This window comes from Bombina bombina, chromosome 2 (assembly GCF_027579735.1).
Source record: "Bombina bombina isolate aBomBom1 chromosome 2, aBomBom1.pri, whole genome shotgun sequence".
NCBI classification, from domain to species: domain Eukaryota; kingdom Metazoa; phylum Chordata; class Amphibia; order Anura; family Bombinatoridae; genus Bombina; species Bombina bombina.
This window is the reverse complement of record NC_069500.1, coordinates 774116646-774133782: the sequence shown is the minus strand read 5'-3', so window position 1 is coordinate 774133782 and position 17137 is coordinate 774116646. Positions and strand designations below refer to the sequence as shown.

Genomic DNA, 17137 nt, shown 5'->3' with positions numbered 1-17137 from the left:
AATAATAGACTCCTTAGAAATGAAGATTTTTCTGACAGAGGCCAGAAAATCAAAACTTCTAAGCTCTTGTCAAGTACTTCATTCTGTTCTTCTTCCTTCCATAGCGCAGTGCATGGAAGTAATAGGTTTGATGGTTGCGGCAATGGACATAGTTCCTTTTGCGCGAATTCATCTAAGACCATTACAACTGTGCATGCTCAGACAGTGGAATGGGGATTATACAGACTTGTCCCCGACGATCCAAGTAGATCAGAGGACCAGAGATTCACTCCGTTGGTGGCTGACCCTGGACAACCTGTCTCAAGGGATGAGCTTCCGCAGACCAGAGTGGGTCATTGTCACGACCGACGCCAGTCTGGTGGGCTGGGGCGCGGTCTGGAAATCCCTGAAAGCTCAGGGTCTATGGTCTCGGGAAGAATCTCTTCTCCCGATAAACATTCTGGAACTGAGAGCGATATTCAATGCGCTCAAGGCTTGGCCTCAACTAGCAAAGGCCAAATTCATAAGGTTTCAATCAGACAACATGACGACTGTTGCATATATCAACCATCAGGGGGGAACAAGGAGTTCCCTGGCGATGGAAGAAGTGACCAAAGTAATTCAATGGGCGGAGATTCACTCCTGCCACTTGTCTGCAATCCACATCCCAGGAGTGGAAAATTGGGAAGCGGATTTTCTGAGTCGTCAGACATTTCATCCGGGGGAGTGGGAACTCCATCCGGATATCTTTGCCCACATAACTCAATTATGGGGCATTCCAGACATGGATCTGATGGCGTCTCGTCAGAACTTCAAGGTTCCTTGCTACGGGTCCAGATCCAAGGATCCCAAGGCAACTCTAGTAGATGCACTAGTAGCGCCCTGGACCTTCAACCTAGCTTATGTATTCCCACCGTTTCCTCTCATTCCCAGGCTGGTAGCCAGGATCAATCAGGAGAGGGCTTCGGTGATCTTGATAGCTCCTGCGTGGCCACGCAGAACTTGGTATGCAGACCTGGTGAATATGTCATCGGCTCCACCATGGAAGCTACCTTTGAGACGGGACCTTCTTGTTCAAGGTCCGTTCGAACATCCGAATCTGGCCTCACTCCAACTGACTGCTTGGAGATTGAACGCTTGATTTTATCAAAGCGTGGGTTCTCAGATTCTGTCATTGATACTCTTATTCAGGCTAGAAAGCCTGTAACTAGAAAAATTTACCATAAAGTATGGAAGAAATATATCTGTTGGTGCGAATCGAAAGGATTCCCATGGAACAGGATAAAAATTCCTAAGATTCTATCCTTTCTACAAGAGGGTTTGGAGAAAGGATTATCTGCAAGTTCTTTGAAGGGACAGATTTCTGCTTTATCTGTTTTACTTCACAAAAAGCTGGCGGCTGTGCCAGATGTTCAGGCTTTTGTTCAGGCTCTGGTTAGAATCAAGCCTGTTTACAAACCTTTGACTCCTCCTTGGAGTCTCAATTTAGTTCTTTCAGTTCTTCAAGGGGTTCCGTTTGAACCCTTACATTCCGTAGATATTAAGTTATTATCTTGGAAAGTTTTGTTTTTGGTTGCAATTTTTTCTGCTAGAAGAGTTTCAGAGTTATCTGCTCTGCAGTGTTCTCCTCCTTATCTGGTGTTCCATGCAGATAAGGTGGTTTTGCGTACTAAACCTGGTTTCCTTCCGAAAGTTGTTTCTAACAAAAATATTAACCAGGAGATAGTTGTACCTTCTTTGTGTCCGAATCCAGTTTCAAAGAAGGAACGTTTGTTGCACAATTTGGATGTAGTTCGTGCTCTAAAATTCTATTTAGAGGCTACAAAGGATTTCAGACAAACATCTTCCTTGTTTGTTGTTTATTCTGGTAAAAGGAGAGGTCAAAAAGCAACTTCTACCTCTCTCTCTTTTTGGCTTAAAAGCATCATCCGATTGGCTTATGAGACTGCCGGACGGCAGCCTCCCGAAAGAATCACAGCTCACTCCACTAGGGCTGTGGCTTCCACATGGGCCTTCAAGAACGAGGCTTCTGTTGATCAGATATGTAAGGCAGCGACTTGGTCTTCACTGCACACTTTTACCAAATTTTACAAATTTGATACTTTTGCTTCTTCTGAGGCTATTTTTGGGAGAAAGGTTTTGCAAGCCGTGGTGCCTTCCATCTAGGTGACCTGATTTGCTCCCTCCCATCATCCGTGTCCTAAAGCTTTGGTATTGGTTCCCACAAGTAAGGATGACGCCGTGGACCGGACACACCTATGTTGGAGAAAACAGAATTTATGCTTACCTGATAAATTACTTTCTCCAACGGTGTGTCCGGTCCACGGCCCGCCCTGGTTTTTTAATCAGGTCTGATGAATTATTTTCTCTAACTACAGTCACCACGGTATCATATGATTTCTCCTATGCATATTCCTCCTTTACGTCGGTCGAATGACTGGGGAAGGCGGAGCCTAGGAGGGATCATGTGACCAGCTTTGCTGGGCTCTTTGCCATTTCCTGTTGGGGAAGAGAATATCCCACAAGTAAGGATGACGCCGTGGACCGGACACACCGTTGGAGAAAGTAATTTATCAGGTAAGCATAAATTCTGTTTTTTTTCACCTCCTGGTCTGATATATATATATATATAAATAATACAAATGTATGCTTACCTGATAAATTAATTTCTTTCCAATGGCATGGAGAGTCCATGAATCCATTCAATTACTAGTGGGAATTCAACTCCTGGCCACCAAGTGGAGGCAAAGAACACCCCAGCAAAACTTTGTTTCCTCCCCTTCCCACAATCCCCAGTCATTCTTTGCTTTTGCACATCGTAGATGGCGTGCGAATATGGTGTCTGAAGAAAATAAAGTTTTTAATCCTTTAATGGGTACTTTTCCCTGCAAGCAAGGGTTGGGGCTATGCTGTGTCCATGTAATCCTCTTTAGTAAGAGTAATGGTGGCTTTTAGCAGTTGGAAGACAGTGAGGTACTCCTTGCTTACCTTCCAACATTTATGCTAACCCCCTTGTAAAAAAACAGGGATGGTTACTCTGTTTCTTTCATGTAATTAGCAAGAGTCCATGAGCTAGTGACGTATGGGATATACATTCCTACCAGGAGGGGCAAAGTTTCCCAAACCTCAAAATGCCTATAAATACACCCCTCACCACACCCACAATTCAGTTTTACAAACTTTGCCTCCGATGGAGGTGGTGAAGTAAGTTTGTGCTAGATTCTACGTTGATATGCGCTCCGCAGCAAGTTGGAGCCCGGTTTTCCTCTCAGCGTGCAGTGAATGTCAGAGGGATGTGAGGAGAGTATTGCCTATTTGAATGCAGTGATCTCCTTCTAAGGGGTCTATTTCATAGGTTCTCTGTTATCGGTCGTAGAGATTCATCTCTTACCTCCCTTTTCAGATCGACGATATACTCTTATATATACCATTACCTCTGCTGATTCTCGTTTCAGTACTGGTTTGGCTTTCTACAAACATGTAGATGAGTGTCCTGGGGTAAGTAAATCTTATTTTCTGTGACACTCTAAGCCATGGTTGGGCACTTTGTTTATAAAGTTCTAAATATATGTATTCAAACATTTATTTGCCTTGACTCAGAATGTTCAACTTTCCTTATTTTTCAGACAGTCAGTTTCATATTTGGGATAATGCATTTGATTTAATCATTTTTTCTTACCTTCAAAAATTTGACTTTTTTCCCTGTGTGCTGTTAGGCTCGCGGGGGCTGAAAATGCTTCATTTTATTGCGTCATTCTTGGCGCAGACTTTTTTGGCGCAAAAATTATTTTCCGTTTCCGGCGTCATACGTGTCGCCGGAAGTTGCGTCATTTTTTGACGTTATTTTGCGCCAAAAATGTCGGCGTTCCGGATGTGGCGTCATTTTTGGCGCCAAAAAGCATTTAGGCGCCAAATAATGTGGGCGTCTTATTTGGCGCTAAAAAATATGGGCGTCGCTTTTGTCTGCACATTATTTAAGTCTCATTTTTCATTGCTTCTGGTTGCTAGAAGCTTGTTCTTTGGCATTTTTTCCCATTCCTGAAACTGTCATTTAAGGAATTTGATCAATTTTGCTTTATATGTTGTTGTTTTTTCTCTTACATATTGCAAGATGTCTCACGTTGCATCTGAGTCAGAAGATACTACAGGAAAATCGCTGTCTAGTGCTGGATCTACCAAAGCTAAGTGTATCTGCTGTAAACTTTTGGTAGCTATTCCTCCAGCTGTTGTTTGTATTGATTGTCATAACAAACTTGTTAATGCAGATAATATTTCCTTTAGTAAAGTACCATTGCCTGTTGCAGTTCCTTCAACATCTAAGGTGCAGAATGTTCCTGATGACATAAGAGATTTTGTTTCTGAATCCATAAAGAAGGCTATGTCTGTTATTTCTCCTTCTAATAAACGTAAAAAATCTTTTAAAACTTCTCTCCCTACAGATGAATTTTTAAATGAACATCATCATTCTGATTCTGATGACTCTTCTGGTTCAGAGGATTCTGTTTCAGAGGTTGATGCTGATAAATCTTCATATTTATTTAAAATGGAATTTATTCGTTCTTTACTTAAAGAAGTTCTAATTGCTTTAGAAATAGAGGATTCTGGTCCTCTTGATACTAATTCTAAACGTTTGGATAAGGTATTTAAATCTCCTGTGGTTATTCCAGAAGTTTTTCCTGTTCCTAATGCTATTTCTGCAGTAATTTCCAAAGAATGGGATAAATTGGGTAATTCATTTACTCCTTCTAAACGTTTTAAGCAATTATATCCTGTGCCGTCTGACAGATTAGAATTTTGGGACAAAATCCCTAAAGTTGATGGGGCTATTTCTACCCTTGCTAAACGTACTACTATTCCTACGTCAGATGGTACTTCGTTTAAGGATCCTTTAGATAGGAAAATTGAATCCTTTCTAAGAAAAGCTTATCTGTGTTCAGGTAATCTTCTTAGACCTGCTATATCTTTGGCTGATGTTGCTGCAGCTTCAACTTTTTGGTTGGAAACCTTAGCGCAACAAGTAACACATCATGATTCTCATGATATTATTATTCTTCTTCAGCATGCTAATAATTTTATCTGTGATGCCATCTTTGATATTATCAGGGTTGATGTCAGGTTTATGTCTCTAGCTATTTTAGCTAGAAGAGCTTTATGGCTTAAGACTTGGAATGCTGATATGGCTTCTAAATCAACTCTACTTTCCATTTCTTTCCAGGGTAACAAATTATTTGGTTCTCAGTTGGATTCTATTATTTCAACTGTTACTGGTGGGAAAGGAACTTTTTTACCACAGGATAAATAATCTAAGGGTAAAAACAGAGCTAATAATCGTTTTCGTTCCTTTCGTTTCAACAAAGAACAAAAACCTGATCCTTCATCCTCAGGAGCAGTTTCAGTTTGGAAACCATCTCCAATCTGGAATAAATCCAAGCCAGCCAGAAAGGCAAAGCCTGCTTCTAAGTCCACATGAAGGTGCGGCCCTCATTCCAGCTCAGCTGGTAGGGGGCAGGTTACGTTTTTTCAAAGAAATTTGGATCAATTCTGTTCACAATCTTTGGATTTAGAACATTGTTTCAGAAGGGTACAGAATTGGTTTCAAGATGAGACCTCCTGCAAAGAGATTTTTTCTTTCCCGTGTCCCAGTAAATCCAGTAAAAGCTCAAGCATTTCTGAATTGTGTTTCAGATCTAGAGTTGACTGGAGTAATTATGCCAGTTCCAGTTCAGGAACAGGGGATGGGGTTTTATTCAAATCTCTTCATTGTACCAAAGAAGGAGAATTCCTTCAGACCAGTTCTGGATCTAAAAATATTGAATCGTTATGTAAGGATACCAACGTTCAAGATGGTAACTCTAAGGACTATCTTGCCTTTTGTTCAGCAAGGGAATTATATGTCCACAATAGATTTACAGGATGCATATCTGCATATTCCGATTCATCCGGATCATTATCGGTTCCTGAGATTCTCTTTTCTGGACAAGCATTACCAGTTTGTGGCTCTGCCGTTTGGCCTTGCTACAGCTCCAAGAATTTTTACAAAGGTTCTCGGTGCCCTTCTGTCTGTAATCAGAGAACAGGGTATTGTGGTATTTCCTTATTTGGACGATATCTTGGTACTTGCTCAGTCTTTACATTTAGCAGAATTTCATACGAATCGACTTGTGTTGTTTCTTCAAGATCATGGTTGGAGGATCAATTTACCAAAAAGTTCATTGATTCCTCAGACAAGGGTAACTTTTCTGGGTTTCCAAATTGATTCAGTGTCCATGACTCTGTCTTTAACAGACAAGAGGCGTCTAAAACTGATGGCAGCTTGTCGAAACCTTCAGTCACAATCATTCCCTTCTGTAGCCTTATGCATGGAAATTCTAGGTCTTATGACTGCTGCATCGGACACGATCCCCTTTGCTCGTTTTCACATGCGACCTCTTCAGCTTTGTATGCTGAATCAATGGTGCAAGGATTACACAAAGATATCTCAATTAATATCTTTAAAACCGATTGTTCGACACTCTCTAACGTGGTGGACAGATCACCATCGTTTGATTCAGGGGGCTTCTTTTGTGCTTCCGACCTGGACTGTAATTTCAACAGATGCAAGTCTCACAGGTTGGGGAGCTGTGTGGGGATCTCTGACGGCACAAGGAGTTTGGGAATCTCAGGAGGTGAGATTACCGATCAATATTTTGGAACTCCGTGCAATTTTCAGAGCTCTTCAGTTTTGGCCTCTTCTGAAGAGAGAATCGTTCATTTGTTTTCAGACAGACAATGTCACAACTGTGGCATACATCAATCATCAAGGAGGAACTCACAGTCCTCTGGCTATGAAAGAAGTATCTCGAATTTTGGTTTGGGCGGAATCCAGCTCCTGTCTAATCTCTGCGGTTCATATCCCAGGTGTAGACAATTGGGAAGCGGATTATCTCAGTCGCCAAACGTTGCATCCGGGCGAATGGTCTCTTCACCCAGAGGTATTTCTTCAGATCGTTCAAATGTGGGAACTTCCAGAAATAGATTTGATGGCGTCCCATCTAAACAAGAAACTTCCCAGGTATCTGTCCAGATCCCGGGATCTTCAGGCGGAGGCAGTGGATGCATTATCACTTCCTTGGAAGTATCATCCTGCCTATATCTTTCCGCCTCTAGTTCTTCTTCCAAGAGTAATCTCCAAGATTCTGAAGGAATGCTCGTTTGTTCTGCTGGTAGCTCCGGCATGGCCTCACAGGTTTTGGTATGCGGATCTTGTCCGGATGGCCTCTTGCCATCCGTGGACTCTTCAGCTACGACCAGACCTTCTGTCGCAAGGTCCTTTTTTCCATCAGGATCTCAAATCCTTAAATTTAAAGGTATGGAGATTGAACGCTTGATTCTTCGTCAAAGAGGTTTCTCTGACGCTGTGATTAATACTATGTTACAGGCTCGTAAATCTGTATCTAGAGAGATATATTATAGAGTCTGGAAGACTTATATTTCTTGGTGTATTTCTCATCATTTTTCTTGGCATTCTTTTAGAATTCCGAGAATTTTACAGTTTCTTCAGGATGGTTTAGATAAAGGTTTGTCCGCAAGTTCCTTGAAAGGACAAATCTCTGCTCTTTCTGTTCTTTTTCATAGAAAGATTGCTATTCTTCCTGATATTCATTGTTTTGTACAAGCTTTGGTTCGTATAAAACCTGTCATTAAGTCAATTTCTCCTCCTTGGAGTTTGAATTTGGTTCTGGGGGCTCTTCAAGCTCCTCCGTTTGAACCTATGCATTCATTGGACATTAAATTACTTTCTTGGAAAGTTTTGTTCCTTTTGGCCATCTCTTCTGCCAGAAGAGTTTCTGAATTATCTGCTCTTTCTTGTGAGTCTCCTTTTCTGATTTTTCATCAGGATAAGGCGGTGTTGCGAACTTCTTTTGAATTTTTACCTAAAGTTGTGAATTCCAACAACATTAGTAGAGAAATTGTGGTTCCTTCATTATGTCCTAATCCTAAGAATTCTAAGGAGAAATCGTTGCATTCTTTGGATGTTGTTAGAGCTTTGAAATATTATGTTGAAGCTACTAAATCTTTCTGAAAGACTTCTTGTCTATTTGTTATCTTTTCCGGTTCTAGAAAAGGCCAGAAATCTTCTGCCATTTCTTTGGCATCTTGGTTGAAATCTTTAATTCATCTTGCCTATGTTGAGTCGAGTAAAACTCCGCCTCAGAGAATTACAGCTCATTCTACTAGGTCAGTTTCTACTTCCTGGGCGTTTAGGAATGAAGCTTCGGTTGATCAGATTTGCAAAGCAGCAACTTGGTCCTCTTTGCATACTTTTACTAAATTCTACCATTTTGATGTATTTTCTTCTTCTGAAGCAGTTTTTGGTAGAAAAGTACTTCAGGCAGCGGTTTCAGTTTGAATCTTCTGCTTATGTTTTTCGTTAAACTTTATTTTGGGTGTGGATTATTTTCAGCAGGAATTGGCTGTCTTTATTTTATCCCTCCCTCTCTAGTGACTCTTGTGTGGAAAGATCCACATCTTGGGTAATCATTATCCCATACGTCACTAGCTCATGGACTCTTGCTAATTACATGAAAGAAAACATAATTTATGTAAGAACTTACCTGATAAATTCATTTCTTTCATATTAGCAAGAGTCCATGAGGCCCGCCCTTTTTTTGGGGTGGTTATGATTTTTTTGTATAAAGCACAATTATTCCAATTCCTTATTTTTTATGCTTTCGCACTTTTTTCTTATCACCCCACTTCTTGGCTATTCGTTAAACTGAATTGTGGGTGTGGTGAGGGGTGTATTTATAGGCATTTTGAGGTTTGGGAAACTTTGCCCCTCCTGGTAGGAATGTATATCCCATACGTCACTAGCTCATGGACTCTTGCTAATATGAAAGAAATGAATTTATCAGGTAAGTTCTTACATAAATTATGTTTTTTCTTGTATCTTCAGTTCCCTGTCAGCGGAGGGATGAGGCTATCAGACCTGGAGGGTAAGTCCTTTTATATTTATTTCTTGGGGCAAGAAGTATCAGTAGAAGGACTGGGATATCAAGGACCTAGTGGGACCTGCCACCCTCAGGAACGGATTGTATTTAATTTGTATATCCGCTAGATTGGGATATCTTGCGGCTGAGCAGCTTCCTGGACTATCCAGTGAGGAAACTATTAGGATAATGCCGCCTTTACAGCCTTATATCGAACAGTGGTAATAGGTAAGGACCCAGGCTTATGATAGGTGGATATGCCATTAGACTCCTATCCCAGCAAGCACATTTTTACTGTTGAAAGGATTTTGTGCTGCTGGATATTATAGGCAGTCAAGCCAAGAAGTGTGTGTCATACTTGTGTAAATATGACAAGACAGGGATCGCCATATTTATTATTTACTTTATCAGCGCTAACCACAGTTTGCACACCTCCCATTGGAGACTTCATGCCAACTTCCGGTCTTATATGGTCTGCCGTTTTGTCCCCCATCTCAAAGGTCTGGGGGTTATTACCTTTTTAATTTCCTATGATGATGCAGCTCCTGATATGGAGAGTAGTTCTCTTCATTTTGAACTTAAGAAAGCTTAATTTTAGCTTTCTTAAGCTTGATTTGAATAGCCAATAGAATTTCAGTAGCTCTCATCCTATTGGCTGATTTGAACAGCCAATAGGATTTGAGTAGCTCTCATCCTATTGGCTGATTTGAATTTGAAGAATCAAATCAGCCAATAGGAATTCAAGGGACGCCATCTTTAATCGCATACCTTGAATTCACTATCCAGTGTATGGCGGCGATCGTACAAAGAGGATCCTCCACCTCCATGGTTCTGTGGTTGCCGGTCTTCAGTTCCAGGGTCGCCTGTCTTCAGCTCTGCGGTCATCGGTCTTCAACTCCGCTTCGCGCAGGATTGTTCCTGGAAGAAGAAAGAAGAGGTTGCCACTTGGAAGAAGACTTCACCGCATGGGATAGGACCATCTCTGCCGGAGATTTTAATTTAGATTAGGGTGGGCATTTTGTAAAAGAGCTAAATGCCCTTTTAAGGGCAATGCCCAACAAATGCCCTTTTCAGGGTAATGGGTAAGGTGGGGGTTTTACTGTTAGGGGGGACTTTCTTTATTTTGAATGTAAAAGAGCTGTTTATCTTGGGGCAATACCCTGCAAAAAGCTCTTTTAAGGGCTACTGGCAGTTTATTCTTGGATTAGGGGGTGTTTTTATTTTGGGGGGGCTTTTTTCATAGGGATTAGGTTTAATTTTGTAATCTTTGGTAATTTGTTTTATTTTTTTATAACTAGTATTTTTTAGTTTAGGTAATTTGTGTTAATTTAGGGGGTGTTAGGTTAGAGGGCTTAGTAATTAGTTATTTGCGTTGTGGGTGTTGGTGGTTTAGGGGGGGTTAATAGGGTAATTAGGTTTATTGGGATGTGGGGGTTTTGCGGTTTAGTAGTTAATAGGGTAAATAGGTTTATTGTGATGTGGGGTTTTGCGGTTTAGGGGTTAATAGGTTAATTATGTTTATTGCGATGTGGGGATTTTGCGGTTAAGGGGTTAATAGGGTAATTAGGTTTATTGCGATGTGGGTGGTTGACTATTAAGGGGTTAATTACTTTATTATTTTGCGATGTGTGGGTTTGCGGTGTATGTGTTAATACTTCGTGTGGGAGGTTAGTTTTTTTTCTTGTTATACTTTGTGCGGGTGGTGTTTTTTTTTTAATGCTCAGTTTGCCTTTGCTGCATCCCGGTGGATTCCGAAAATGAAAGGGTGGTAAAAGAATCCACCTGCCTCGCACTGCCAGCATTCCATTGAGGATGCGTGCGCAACTGCCGATGGTGACGGACATTACAAACGCAATTATAGTATAGATTGGTTGATTATGGGTATGATCTCAATCTGACTTTGGCAGCTTGTATATGTATTGTGTGGATACATTTTTATCTTGTGATTAGGATTCTAATATGATTAATCCTATCCCAGATAGGAGTATATAGTAGATTTTTTTTTTTCTCTACTGATTTACTCTATTATTCTAATTTATCCCTCTGGGGATTTTTTGTTTATACCTGGTATAGTCTCTCCAGTATTTATTGCTAATCCTTTAGGCATGATATCAAAAGGATTTAGGGTTCTGTTGTGCCTTCCTGTGCTTCAGTCATCTTACCGCATCTGTTGCCTGCGTAGTAGACTGAGGGTTAGCTTGGATTTCTAACAAGCAGAAGTTTGCAGTTTGAATCTAGATTTGGCTTCTTGCACTTTGAAAATATGTTCACAAGATGATCTCTTCTGAGAGCTTATCAGTTATGCATGCTCAGACAATGGAGTGGAGAAAGCAGGACTATGTAGCCTAGTGATGGCTTTGTGGCTTTGCAATGTAAGGGTTGTTGGTTTGTATCCAGCTGCTGGTGCTGGATGTCCCTTAAATCTGTTGGTCTTGCTTCAGAGGATGGTTAGTCCTCCTTATCAGAGACCCTCTGTTTTGGTTACTCTCTGACTCATCGGTTCCAAGACATATGATGTTTGAGACCATTCTGGGAGGTTGTGTCTGCCGTTTTTCCAACCTACCTGGCAGGGGAATATTAGCCATGATCAATAGGTGGCTCTTCCAGGGCAAGGCTGGTTCATTGCACTGCAAGCCTGCTGACCTCTGCTATTTCTCCACATGTGGGAAACTCGACTGCACAACTTATGGTAGGTGCGGACTGCATGCACGTTTTCCCCTGACGATGGGGAACAGTTGTTTTCCTTAAGAGATCAAGGTATCCAGACTCAGGAGTCTGTTCCCATTATAAATATCTTAGAGTAAGAGCACTCTTCTATGTTTTGATAGCAGATCAGAGTTTGGTCCGATTTATCAGATGTCAAATGGGCTGCATCTTTGGGTGGTTTATATAAACCATCAGGAGGGTTCAAGTAGTTTCTTGGAGATAAAGTAGATGTCTCGGATCCTTTGGTGACCAGAGTCTCACTTCTGTCTTTTTTCTCCCATTTGCTTCCTAGGGTAAGATACCTCTGGTTTTGCGCAGGAAGACATCTGGGAGGCGGATTATCTGAGCAGGCAGATTTTTATCCCAGGGGACTGGTTTTTAATCTGGAGTTATTCCTCAGAAGGAGTTCCAGAGTTAGGCTTTAGGTCTTTCGCCTATTTTCCAGACTTCTCCAATATGGATCCAGTTCATGGGATACGCAGACTCTTTTGGTAGACGCCCTTGAGTTTCGATGGGATTTCTGTCTGATTTTCCTGTTTCCACGGTTTTGCCCTTCTTGTTCGGGTGATATCCCGTATTATTCAGGAGCAGGCTTTAGTGATTTTAATTACTTCAGCTTGGCCTCGCAGGAGTTGGTTGGAGGACCTGGTAGAAATGTTGGTTTTCGCTTCTGTTGAGGAACGACCTTCTACTTAAAGGGGCACGGAACCCAATTTTTTTTATTTCGTGATTCAGATATAGTATGCAATTTTAAACAACTTTCTAATTTACTCCTATCAAATTTTCTTCATTCTCTTGCTATCTTTAAAATAGGCAACTAGGCTTTTTTGGTTCAGTACTCTGGACAGCACTTTTTTACTGGTGGATGAATTTATCCACCAATCAGCAAGAACAACCCAGGCTGTTCATCAAAAATGGGCCGGCATCTAAACTTAGATTCTTGCATTTCAAATAAAGATACCAAGAGAATGAAGAAAGTTTGATAGTAAATCAGAAAGTTGCTTAAAATTTCATGCTCTATTTGAATCAAAAAAGAAAAAATTTGGGTTCAGTGTCCCTTTAAGGGTCTTTTTCTTCCATAACTAGAATCTCTGTCGCTCCTGCAGGGAGGTTATTGGCTTCTTTTAAGCAAGACAAAGTCTTTCGGGATAGGAATGTATCCTTGATCCAAGCTTGTTGGCCGATGTCTCGCAAGCTTTACCATAGGGTTTGACGCACATATTTTTCATAGTGCGACTCTCCTTTCTGTTTTTTCTCCAGGAGGGTCTGGTGAAGGCTTGGTCAGTCAGTTTCATGAAGGTCAGTTTTCTGCCCTTTCTGTTTTGTTTCTCAAGTGTCTGGCCGACTTCAGGTTATTTGGTCCTTTATTCAGGACTGGGCCTGTATTTATTCCTGTTGTTCTTTCGTGGAACTTTACTTCTCTACAGTGTGAACCCCTTATCCTTTTTCTCTTGTAAAGGTGTATCCAGTCCACGGGTTCATCCATTACTTGTGGGATATTCTCCTTCCCAACAGGAAGTTGCAAGAGGACACCCACAGCAGAGCTGTCTATATAGCTCCTCCCCTAACTGGCACCCCCAGTCATTCTCTTGCAACTCTCGACAAGAAAGGAAGTATCAAGAGATATGTGGTGACTTAGTGTAGTTTTTACCTTCAATCAAGAGTTTGTTATTTTTAAACGGTACCGGCGTTGTACTGTTTTACTCTCAGGCAGAAATTGGAAGAAGAATCTTCCTGGAGGTTGATGATCTTAGCGGTTTGTAACTAAGGTCCACTGCTGTTCTCACACATAACTGAAGAGTATGGAAAGAAAACTTCAGTTGGGGGGACGGTTTACAGATCACCTGCTTTAAGGTATGATCAGTATTTTTTTTTCTAGAGAGATGATAAGGTCTAGAAAATGCTGACAGTGCCTGGTATATTTGAGGTAAGCCTGATACAGTGATTTAACGATGACTGGGATCATGCTTACAAGATAAGGGTAATATTCATGTTAATTCTCATATTATTTAGTGTAAAAACGTTTGCATAACTTACAGAAAAAAACGTTTTTTCTCTGAGGGTGATAAATCTTTATTTGGGGCCTAGTTTTCCACATGGCTTGTTAGATTACTCCTAGGAGTACTTTTTTAAGGCCCTCTGACATTGAGAGCATGGTGGGAGGGGCCTATTTTCGCGCACTTTATGCGCAGTTGATATTCAGACTGAGACATCCAGCTTCCCTAAAGGAGTCCTCTGGCATCTAGGACCACTATAGAGGGTTTTTTTCCTGCAAAAATCGTGTTTAAGGGTAGGTAGGAGCCACAGAAGAGCTGTGGCAGTGTGTTTGACTGTTTTTTTAACGGTTTTACCGTTTTTCTAATCCGGTTTGGGGCCTAAGGGGTTAATCATCTATTTGCAAGTGGGTGCAATGCTGCTTTGGTCTCTTATACACACTGTAAAAATTTTGTAGAGTTTACTACTTTTTAACACTGTTTTGCAGTTTATGTGGTAGTTTTTTTCTCTTAAAGGCACAGTACCGTTTTTGTTTTTTTGCTTTTTCACATTTATTAAAGTGTTTTCCAAGCTTGCTGGTCTCATTACTAGTCTGTTAAACATGTCTGACATAGAGGAAACTCCTTGTTCATTATGTTTAGAAGCCATTGTGGAACCCCCTCTTAGAATGTGTACCAAATGCACTGACCTTTCTATAAGTTATAAAGACCATATTATGGCTTTTAAAGATTTATCACCAGAGGTTTCTCAGACTAACAAAAGGGAGATTAAACCACCTAGCTCTCCCAATGTGTCAGAACCTATATCTCCCGCGCAAGTGACGCCAAGTACATCTGGCGCGTCCAATGCGTTTACCTTACAAGACATGGCGGCAGTTATGAATCATACCCTCACAGAGGTATTGTCCAAACTGCCAGGGTTACAAGGAAAGCGAGACAGCTCTGGGGCTAGAACAAATACAGAGCTTTCTGACGCTTTAGTAGCTATGTCTGATATACCCTCACAATGTAAAGAAGCCGAAGCAGGAGAGCTTCTATCTGTGGGTGACATTTCTGATTCAGGGAAGGCGTTACTTCAGTCTGACTCTGAAATGACAGCATTTAAATTTAAGCTTGAACACCTCCGCTTGTTGCTCAGGGAGGTTTTAGCGACTCTGGATGACTGTGACACCATTGTAGTCCCAGAGAAATTGTGTTAAATGGACAAATACTTTGCAGTGCCTGTTTACACTGATGTTTTTCCAATCCCTAAGAGGTTTTCATAAATTATTACGAAGGAATGGGATAGACCAGGTGTACCGTTCTCTCCCCCTCCTGCTTTTAAAAAGATGTTTCCCATAGATGCCGCTACACGGGACTCGTGGCAGAAGGTCCCTAAGGTGGAGGGAGCAGTCTCTACCCTAGCTAAGCGTACAACTATCCCCGTCGAGGACAGTTGTGCTTTCCTAGATCCAATGGATAAAAAAATTAGAGGGTTTCCTTAAGAAAATATTTATACAACAAGGTTTTATTCTCCAGCCTCTTGCATGCATTGCCCCAGTCACTGCTGCAGCGGCTTTCTGGTTCAAGTCTCTTGAGGAGGCTCTACAGGTGGAGACCCCGTTGGATGATATCCTAGACAGGCTTAAAGCTCTTAAGTTAGCCAATTCATTTATTTCTGACGCCGTTTTTCATTTAACAAAGCTAACGGCTAAGAATTCAGGTTTTGCCATTCACGCACGTAGGGCGCTATGGCTTAAGTCCTGGTCAGCTGACGTTACTTCAAAGTCTAAGCTTCTCAACATCCCCTTCAAAGGGCAGACCCTATTCGGGCATGGACTGAAGGAGATCATTTCTGATATTACTGGAGGAAAAGGCCACGCCCTTCCCCAGGATAGGTTCAACAAATTAAGGACCAAACAGACTAATTTTCGTTCCTTTCGAAACTTCAAGAGTGGCGCAGCTTCAACTTCCTCTACTGCAAAACAAGAGGGAACTTTTGCCCAGTCCAAGCCAGTCTGGAGACCTAACCAGGCTTGGAACAAGGGAAAGCAGGCCAAAAAACCTGCTGCTGCATCTAAGACAGCATGAAGGCGTAGCCCCCGATCCGGGACCGGATCTAGTTGGGGGCAGACTTTCTCTCTTCGCCCAGGCTTGGGCAGGAGACGTCCAGGATCCCTGGGCTCTGGAGATTGTTTCCCAGGGATATCTTCTGGATTTCAAAGCCTCATCTCCAAAGGGGAGATTTCATCTCTCACAATTATCTGCAAACCAGATAAAGAGAGAGGCATTCTTACGTTGCGTTCAAGACCTTCTGGTTATGGGAGTGATCCACCCAGTTCCAAGGGAGGAACGGGGGCAGGGATTCTATTCAAATCTGTTTATAGTTCCCAAAAAAGAGGGAACGTTCAGACCAATCTTGGATCTCAAGATCCTAAACAAATTTCTCAGGGTCCCATCTTTCAAGATGGAGACTATTCGAACCATCCTACCTATGATCCAGGAGGGTCAATACATGACTACCGTGGACTTAAAGGATGCTTATCTCCACATTCCGATACACAGAGATCATCATCGGTTTCTCAGGTTTGCCTTCCTAGACAGGCACTACCAGTTTGTGGCTCTTCCCTTCGGGTTAGCCACAGCACCAAGAATCTTTACGAAGGTTCTAGGGTCCCTACTGGCGGTTCTAAGGCCACGAGGCATAGCGGTGGCTCCTTACCTAGACGACATTCTGATACAGGCGTCGACTTTTCAAATCGACAAGTCCCATACGGACATTGTTCTGGCATTCCTGAGGTCTCATGGGTGGAAGGTGAACGAAGAAAAGAGTTCTTTCTCCCCTCTCACAAGAGTTACCTTCCTAGGAACTCTGATAGATTCAGTAGAAATGAAGATTTTTCTGACAGAGGTCAGGTTGTCAAAGCTTCTAACTTCCTGCCGTACTCTTTATTCCACTTCTCAGCCATCAGTGGCTCAGTGTATGGAAGTAATCGCCTTAATGGTAGCGGCAATGGACATAGTTCCGTTTGCCCGCCTACATCTCAGACCACTGCAACTTTGTATGCTCAATCAGTGGAATGGGGATTACACAGATTTGTCCCCTCTGCTAAATCTGGATCAGGAGACCAGGGATTCTCTTCTCTGGTGGCTATCTCTGGTCCATCTGTCCAGGGGAATGAGTTTCCGCAGGCCAGAATGGACTATAGTGACGACAGATGCCAGCCTTCTGGGCTGGGGCACAGTCTGGAACTCCCTGAAGGCTCAGGGTTCTTGGACTCAGGAGGAAACCCTCCTTCCGATAAACATTTTGGAACTAAGAGCGATATTCAATGCTCTTCAGGCTTGGCCTCAGCTAGCTGCGGTCAGGTTCATCAGATTTCAGTCGGACAACATCACGACTGTAGCCTACATCAACCATCAGGGGGGAACAAGGAGCCCCCTGGCAGTGTTGGAGGTTTCACTCTTGCCATCTCTCAGCTATCCATATCCCAGGAGTAGAGAACTGGG

The 17137-nt window shown here is 42.1% G+C and overlaps 1 non-coding gene across 1 annotated transcript; it reads left to right on the top strand.

Moving 5' to 3' along the window:
- The first annotated feature begins 11503 nt into the window (after positions 1–11503).
- LOC128650568 (U1 spliceosomal RNA) lies at positions 11504–11669 on the top strand. Its single transcript, XR_008400858.1, has one exon. It is a non-coding gene; the product is annotated as a U1 spliceosomal RNA (small nuclear RNA).
- Positions 11670–17137: the final 5468 nt, after the last annotated feature.